The sequence below is a fragment of the Balaenoptera borealis genome (genome assembly GCF_965194805.1).
Source record: "Balaenoptera borealis genome assembly, chromosome: 18".
Taxonomy (NCBI): domain Eukaryota; kingdom Metazoa; phylum Chordata; class Mammalia; order Artiodactyla; family Balaenopteridae; genus Balaenoptera; species Balaenoptera borealis.
In genome coordinates, this window is record NC_138877.1 from 19,301,052 (window position 1) to 19,310,386 (window position 9,335).

Here is a 9,335-nt window from a genome sequence, read left to right on the forward strand (position 1 = left end):
GCGGCAGCGCCGAAGCGCGCCGTCTCCCGATTGGCTGCCAGAACTCTCGGGTTGTCTCGCGCTCTCTGGCTGGACCAATGGGGATATCCGCAGTCGAGAGGACGGCATCGCTGGAGTGGTGGCTCAGCTGTTTCCTCTGGTAGGTGGTTGGAGCCATCTTGGGTGTGTCTGGGACTGGGCTGCTTGGCGGTTGAAAGCGTACTTAGCAGCGCAAGATGTAGAGGTGTTCTGAGGGAGCAGTGGAGGAGAGGAAGGGCCTGAGGAAACAGACCTGGCGCCTTCTTACTTCCCTGAAAGGGAAAGGTTTTCCTGGTCTGAGTCTCAGCCCTGGCTAGGAAGAGCGATAAATGGTGGCGGTGATGGGGATCGCAGGCTTTGGTTGGTTTGTTATTGTCGGGGCTTGGCGAGGACTCTGATGCCTTAACAGTGATCCCTTGGGTTCCAGGGAACTATTCCAATAATCTTTGTCTCGAAAAGATTCTGACCATCAACCCTCTTTACTGACAAAGGAGGTTGGCTGATGGGCTGCCTGATTCAGAAAGGAACAAGGCTGGTAATGGAAGGGGACGGGGAGATACCTCACGACTGTCCTCAGATTCGAAAGAGACGTCTTCATTTTCTGTCGTTTGCGAGGGAGTGACTGCTAAAGTGTTTGCCCTACTCGGTAGTTAACCTCTGACTAAGGCCCTCCTTTGGTAGAAGTGAGCGTCAGGTTCTGCATTAGGGCAATTTTATTCATTAGTGTACGGCCAGCATTCCTGCAGTGGTCTTTTTTTAAAAGCAAGAAAGTGGTTGATCTTTGCAGAAACAGTGGAAATGAAGGAAGAATTTTGTCAAATTTTGGTTTTCCTTGTTACAATCTGCTGAAGATTTAGGAATCTCCGGGTTTGCCTTGGCATCCTTGGTTGCTTCGTCATGGGTAGGGAGAGGTTTTTGTAAGAAAAAGCATCTTAACTTCTGAGCTCTTTGGGGATGGGAGGAGGGAGACAGGAATTACCTCCTTTTCCTCCTTATTATTTAAAAAAATCGAAGTAGAAAGCACGCATGGTCATTCATTTGAGGGGAAATTTTATCGGATCTGAAAACCTAGCTAAAAGGTTAATATTTTGTGATTAACTTCAGCAGTTTTGACACTCATGAGAAGAAAGAAAAGACACTTATTGCCTTGAGTTTAGTTTTCATTTATCCAAGGTTAACTGGTAACCCAACTCAAAAGTACCATGGCAGGAATACCAAAGAGAACAGCAGTAAAATAATAATTGAAAATTAATTTTCTTTTACAATTTTACTTTTTATTCATGAGTCTTAAAAACTTAAGTTGCAAGAGTTCCAGTATCAGTAATTTAGTGTTGAGTTGATGGCTAAGGTACTACGTACGTAAGAAATGTTGGTGTCTGCGGAGAATTTTGGAACCAATCCTGGGCGGATTTCCAGGGAGGACTGTATAGGCTATCAAAGTAAAGTTGGTGGGAATTCCCTGGCGGTCCGGTGGTTAGGACTCTGTGCTTCCATTGCAGGGGGCACGGGTTCAGTCCCTGTTTGGGGAACTAAGATCCCGCAAGCTGTGCAGTGCAGCCAAAAAAATAAAAGTAAGCAATTGGTGGCTAACAAACACCGATAACACAAAGTAGCTGCTCAGTAAATGTTTGCAAAAACTTTTGGATAGCATTCACATATCATAGTTCCTGGCATATATTCAAAAGTGTAATTGTTGATTGAATACATTTAAAACATACAGTAATTGGGAGGTATGGATATATACATTTTTTTAGCCTAGCTGAAACATAATTTTTAAATCTGCTTTCTGGAAAACTTGACCTTCAATTTGTTTGAACTAAATTTATTTGTTGCTTCCACTTTATACATGTGAGTAATAATGAGGACAGGTTCATAAATCTTTTGTGAGGTCTGTTTATGAGATACTACTATAGGGAAATTTAGATAATGAAAATGAACCCTCAAGTAATAATGCTGTAGTTGCCATTTTTTCTTGAAAGTGTACAATCTCAGTAAATGATACCAAACTTATTAGTGCCTTCGATCTCTTCTGTTGGAGAAAATTTATTGCTTTTCTATTTTCTTTTTGTTTTGAGTTTTATTTATTTTTTTATACAGCAGGTTCTTATTAGTTATCCATTTTATACATTTAGTGTATATATGTCAATCCCAATCTATTTTCTTTTTAACACAACTTAAAGTCAAAATACTACGTTTACATTTACTATATTGCGTAAATATGTTCTCTATGTAAGTAATTTTAAAATAACAAATTAGGTAAGTGTCTTCAGATTTTTCTTTGAAGAATACAGTTCTCTAGATTTCATAATATATAATCTGAAGATCTGTAGAAATTTTTTAAAATATCACTTTTGCATGAACAATGTTAAGTGACTTTAAGTAAAAGTCATTTAACTTAGATTGATATGTTAGAGATTTTTGAAGTACCAGAAATACCTTGCTGGGCTTTGTAAATAATTTTGACCATATAAGTGTCACTTTGGGGGAACATTTTGAGATTTTCAGAAATATTTCTATATTCTTCCTTAATTTGGTGTGTTTCACCATTATTTTTCTGGTATTCAACCAATAAGGTCCATTATGGGAATAAATTAAATGATGTGACTAAAAATAAAAAATGACTTAAAACTATATAAAGATCATCCTACTGCATAGCACAGGAACTATAGTCAATATCCTGAGATAAACCGTAATGGAAAAGAATATAGTAAATGTATATATGTATAACCAAATCACTTTGTAGTACAGTAGAAATTAACACATTGTAAATCAACTATACTTCATTTGTATTTTTAAAAAAGATTTATTATTTATTTATTTTATTTATTTTTGGCTGCATTGGGTCTTAGTTGCGGCACACGGAATCTTCTTTGAGGTATGCGGGATCTTTCCTTGCGGTGCGCAGGCTTCTTTCTAGTTGTGGCACGCAGGCTCCAGGGCACATGGGCTCTGTAGTTTGCGGCACGTGGGCTTAGTTGCCCCACAGCCTATGGGATCTTAGTTCCCTGACCAGGGATTGAACCTGCATCCCCTGCATTGTAAGACGGATTCTTTACCACTGGACCACCAGGGAAGTCCCTATACTTCAATTTAAAAAAAAAGAAAAACAAAACAAAAAACCTATATAAAGATCAAAATGACTACTGCAGTTTGTGGTGTTCAGCTAATCAATGAAATTGATTGGATGCCTGAATCATGAGACTGTCCATTAACTACTGAAAATGATTGTGAGGTAAACACAAGGGACATTCATATTTCACTTAAAGGAGTAAACTTTAAATTATAATATATTTTGTTTTTTTTAAAGGATAGGGGAACTGAAACACTAAAGTTTTGCCTTTACTGTGACTTCTCCCTTTGAAATCTCATTTGTTCCTGCTGTTTAAACCATCATTTTTGTGCAAATGAGCCCTAATTCTAAAGTCAAGTTCTGCTCTCTTAAGCACTTAACACACATTTCTCACAGCCTTTTGGACAATTAGATCTACTCAATTTATATACTACTCTTCCTCTTTCATGTTTCCTATCTTGATTAATGGGTATAAGCATCTTCTGAGTGACTCAGATGTAAAACTTCAAATTCTTACTTCTCCTTTTGCCCAATTGTATAATCTGTAGCTTCAGCCTCCAAAATGGCTTTCTTCATTTTCTGCTCTCACTGCCACTGCCCTAATTTAGGCCTTTCCTTTCTTTTTCTTAACAACATTTTATATGCCATTGTATTATTGACAAAGCCCATACTCCTTAACTTGAAATTTGTATTAGTTAAGATTAAGGTTTGGCTTCTGTGATGGAGAAACTGAAAAATAATTGTTGTCTAAAAAAATATTTTTTTAATAAAATAAAAAGTTTATTTCTTTCCTAGGTAAAAGTATGAGCTGACCAGGTGGCTTTGCTAGAAAAAGTCAGGGGCCCAAGCTCTTTCTAACCTGTTGCTCTGCCATCCTCATACAGCTCCATCTTGTGGACCAAGATGGCTGCTTCACTTCCTGCCATTATATGCCACAGGCTTTTAACTTAAAGGCTAAAATGTATGGGAGCGGGGAGTGGGCAGAATATTTGCAAGTGGTAGTAGGAGTAGTATTTTATTTTCAACCTTGGGTTTTAGAAAGTTATTTTTAATATCTTTACAAAATTTTTTAAAGTAACAATTTCATCATTTCTGTTATGATTTCATGAACTTTTGATGATTCTGTTAGGTTCCTTCAGTTACATTTGGTAGAAGTAAGGTGGGTTGCTTGTGACCCTCAAATACTGTGCTCATGGCCTATCACTTGCAGACCTAGGGACTGGTACTTTCCTTTTCTCTGTGTGTAAAAATGATTTCCATTGTCCCAAATTACTTTCTTCTGAAAGTAATCAACGCCTAGCTCAACTTCCTCTTAAAGTATAAATAGGTTTCATTCAATCACAATCTCTTCTAATCACGCTATACTCAAATTGTGCATTTTATACAATGCTACTTGTTTCTTACAAGCTTGTGAGAAACAAAATAACTCCCTGGAAGGCAAGACTACTTCCTGAGTCTGATGAACACATGTTTGTATGTAGTTGATATTGGATAAATGTTTGTTCATTTGAAGTATATTTCATTTTTCAAATAGAATAAAGAATTGAGTGGGGAGGTCAGAGGTAGGCCTATATTGCTTTACATGTAAAGTGTGGTCTATACTTTTGGCGAGTGTATTCATTTCTTACAAATCAACATATAAAAACATCAGTACCGGGGGCTTCCCTGGTGGCGCAGTGGTTGGGAATCTGCCTGCTAATGCAGGGGACATGGGTTCGAGCCCTGGTCTGGGAGGATCCCACATGCCGCGGAGCAACTAGGCCCGTGAGCCACAACTACTGAGCCCGTGCGTCTGGAGCCTGTGCTCCACAACAGGAGAGGCCGCGATAGTGAGAGGCTCGCGCACCGCGATGAAGAGTGGCCCCCGCTTGCCGCAACTGGAGAAAGCCCTCGCACAGAAACGAAGACCCAACACAGCCAAAAATAAATAAATAAATAAATAAATTTTTAAAAATAAACCAAAAAACATCAGTATCTGACAGAAAATGAGCAAAAGACATGGACTCATGGTGACAAAAGTATAAGCCCAAACGGCTTCCATGAAAAGTATTTAACTTGTAATTAAAGAAATAAATACTTAAAGCAATTTGTCGGACTGCATCAGAGACATAAATATGTATACTCTTTGACCCTTTCTAGGAAGCTTCTATGAAAATGGAGATGGAGTCAAAACTTTTTGATCACAATGTAATTTTATACTTGTGAAAAATTGGAAATAAAAATTACCCAATGGTGGAAGAATGGTTTTATAAATTATGGCACACCCATCACGATAGGCTATATTTCAACCTTTTAAAAGGATTATTTGCAAAGGGTATTTAGTGATACAGTCTATTTAATGACATAGAAAAATGATCATTATTTTCTGTTACATGAGAAAAGTATAGAATAGTAATTGAGGAAATGCAGTGAGATTCCACTATACAACCTCTTAGAATGGCAAAAAAACAAAACAAAAAGAAAAAGAAAAGAAATAACACAAGTGCTGGCAAGGATACAAAGCAACAGGACTCAAATCTTGCTGGTGGGAATGCAAATACTATAGCTATTTGGAAGACTTTGACAGTTTCTTATAAAATCCAACATACCTTTATTATATGACCTAGCAATCCCACTCCTAGGTTGAAATTTTCCAGCAAGATATGAGAGCTCCATTAGCTACTCTCTCTTGCCAGCATTTGGAATTATCAGTTTTTTTTTTTTTTTAATTTTAGCCATTATAATGAGATATGAAGTGACATCTTATTATGATTTTAATTTGCATTTCCCCAACAACTGCTGTATGCTTTTCTCATGAAATGAAAACCTGTAGTCTCCCCTCTGCAAGTATTTATAGCAGTTGTATTTATAATCACCAAAAACTGGAAACAACCCAGATATCTCAACTGGGGAATGGATTTTTAAAAACTGAAATATGTCCGTACAATGTGACATAGGAACGAACCTCTTAATCTAGGATAACATATAAATATATTGGAAAAGGGACTATGAGATAATTACATACTAAGTTATCATAAGAAAAAAAACCAAATGAGCCGTGGAGCATTGCATCATATAATGAAAACACACCAGAAAAAAAGTGGCCAAAGAGCAGATGAAAATGGTAATTAAATATTTCAAAATAAAGCAAAGAGAAATTAAGGGAAAGATGAAACCTTTGAAAGAACCACACAAATCAGAAATAAAAGGGGCTCAGAAATGAGGTGAATAAGCTATGTAGAAGGATGTGAAATGAGAGCTGGCAGAACTCCAGAAAGAATTAGAAAAAAGGATATTTTTAATGATGATTAAATTAGAAAGAAAACAAGAGTGAATATACATCATAGAAAGCACAATAAGAGAAATAAAGAGTAGATAGGAGAAAATTGAAGAAAATCAAACAGATGAAGATTTTTGAAAAGGGGCCAAAAGAAAGTGACAAGACAGGGACTTCCCTGATGGTCCAGTGGTTAAGACTCCACACTCCCAATGCAGAGGGCCTGGGTTCGATCTCTGGTCAGGGAGCTAGATCTTGCATGCCTCAACTAAAGATCCCACATGGCACAACAAAGATCCCATGAAGATCCCATGTGCTGTGACTAAGAGCCGGCGCAGCCAAATAAATAAATAAATATTTTTTTAAAGAAAAGGAAGTGACAAGACAGACAAAGAGAGCAAAAATAAGTGTATTAGGAGTGTATTTGGTTTTGTTAAACCAAAGCGCAGAGGTGATGGTTATGTAACATTAACAAGTATATTGTGAATATACTTAATGCCACTGGATTGTATACTTAAAAATGTTTAAAATGGTACATTTTATGTTGTTTGTTTTGTTGTTTATTATTGTTGTTTATGTTGTTTATTTTACCATGATAAAAAGAATTGTAAACCAACGCAGTGGAACAGAACAACTATTAGAACTATAATTCAGGAAAACTTTAAAGAAAGTTTAAATCTATATACGTTGAAAGGCACACTGTGAATCTGGGGAATTCAACCCAGAACAGTCAGTTAACACAGAAGTATTCTTGTAGAATTGTTGGATTTTAAAAATAAAGAAAAAAAATTCTGCACCCATGGAAAAAAGACCAAGTAAACCTGGAAAGAAAATTAGACTGGATTAGATTTTTTTTATATATAAATTTATTTATTTTTATTTATTTATTATTTTTGGCTGTGTTGGATCTTCGTTGCTGCGCGTGGGCTTTCTCTAGTTGCAGTGAGCGGGGGCTACTCTTCGTTGCGGTGCGCGGGCTTCTCATTGTGGTGGCTTCTCTTGTTGCCGGCTCTAGGCGCGCAGGCTTCAGTAGTTGTGGCTCACAGGCTTAGTTGCTCTGCGGCATTTGGGATCTTCGCGGACCAGGGCTCGAACCTGTGTCCCCTGCATTGGCAGGCAGATTCTTAACCACTGCGCCACCAGGGAAGCCCTGGATTAGATTTTTTTTTTTTTAAATTATTTATTTATTTATTTATTTATGGCTGTGTTGGGTCTTCGTTTCTGAGCGAGGGCTTTCTCTAGTTGCGGCGCGCGGGGGCCACTCTTCATCGCGGTGCGCGGGCCTCTCACTCTCACTATCGCGGCCTCTCTCGTTGCGGAGCACAGGCTCCAGACGCGCAGGCTCAGTAGTTGTGGCTCACGGGCCCAGCCGCTCTGCGGCACGTGGGATCTTCCCAGACCAGGGCTCGAACCCGTGTCCCCTGCATTAGCAGGCAGATTCTCAACCACTGCGCCACCAGGGAAGCCCCTGGATTAGATTTTTTTAGCAGCAACATTTCATGCCAGATAATAACAAAGCAACATTTTTTAAATATTCAAGGAAATAAATACTCCATATCTGACCAAACTATAGTTCAAGAATTCAGGCCATTAACAAGCATATATGAACATGAAACAACTCAAAGAATAATGTTCCTATAAATCTTTCTTGAAGAATATACTAGAGAACAAATTTCAGGCAACCAGGAAATGACTGGAGAATCTTTGACATGAGGTCAGGTTGTAAGCACTGAGTATATCTTGTGTAGCACTAAGATTGTAAGATAGGAATAATTGTGGTAGAATGGTATGTAAATGTTGTATAATCTGATGATGTAGAAATAACATAGCCCACAGAAAAAGGGAGGGGGGAAGGGGAGTGTAAGTGAAAAGTAGAATAAAGTGGTTGTTTGCCTCATAGGAATTAGCTGTAAGGAAAAGGATAGCACTTGAAGCTGACTGATGGACATAAACATACTATAAATAAGTATGTATACTTAGATGTGTAAGATAAAACGCTAATAAAAGTAATACCAGTGATCAAAACTAGATGGTGGGGGAGAAGAGGAACTTACTAATTTTGTTACTGCTAATCGCAGGGAACTAACAGTATCTTAAAAAGAGGGGAGGGGAATGAAAAGTATTGTATAAAGATATTACTATAGAGTTAACCCCAATAACAAAAACGTTCCTAAATACTAAAGAAATACCTACCCTAAAAAGAGCAAAGAGAACTATGTAATGATATGCACACATTTTCTATATGTATTTTATTTCTATATGTATTTATTTTCTATATGTACTTATCTGTACACACACACAAAATGAATAGAACATGAATCATTATCACAACACTAAATATATCAGGTGTATTAATAAATGTATATGGACTCAACTTAATGATCGCTGTATGCAAAAGATACAGTTGTAAAAAGTATGAATAATAAAAGGAGTTCATAAGAAATGAAGAATAATTTTAAAATAACAACAATAGAGGGAAGGGTGAAAATATATCAGGAAATGCAAATTTTTTAAAAAGCAAGGTTCATCATCTTGGTATCAGACAAGCAGAGTTTAGTTCAAAAAGCATTAAGATGAAGGATATTATAAAATATCCCTCATGAAGCTAACGGTTATATTTACAATGAAGATTTTTTAAAATATCTGTTTACCAAATGACACATCAATAGTTTTCATAAAGTAAAAACTACTAGATGTGAAAAGGAATAGAAACCTGCTAATAATAGAAGACTTTAACACACCTCTCTCAAAATGTCAGGTTAAGTGGACCAAGAAAATTAATCATTATTATGCATAATCAGTAAGGTAGATCTTACAGATTTGTATCAAAGTCTGAATCCATTAATAGAGAATATGTCTTCTCAAATGCACATAGGACAGTTATAAAAATCTATTATGTATTAGACCACAAAGAATATATCAGTTCCAAAATATAAAAAGTCAAAATTTTGACCACATGTAATAAGACTAGAAAATAATTTAAAAATTAAA

The 9,335-nt window shown here is 36.9% G+C and overlaps 1 protein-coding gene across 6 annotated transcripts in view; it reads left to right on the forward strand.

Annotated features, from left to right (window-relative positions):
- Positions 1-42: 42 nt before the first annotated feature.
- CAB39L (calcium binding protein 39 like) overlaps positions 43-9,335 on the forward strand; it is a 96,352-nt gene continuing 87,059 nt past the window's right edge. For 3 of the 6 annotated variants that reach the window (XM_082365642.1, XM_082365648.1, XM_082365645.1), the window contains exon 1: positions 43-139. The gene's annotated coding sequence lies outside the window, so the exon portion shown is untranslated. Of the gene's footprint in view, positions 140-189; positions 1,590-9,335 lie in introns of those variants that run through there. The other 3 variants (XM_082365644.1, XM_082365646.1, XM_082365643.1) reach the window with 3 other exon arrangements.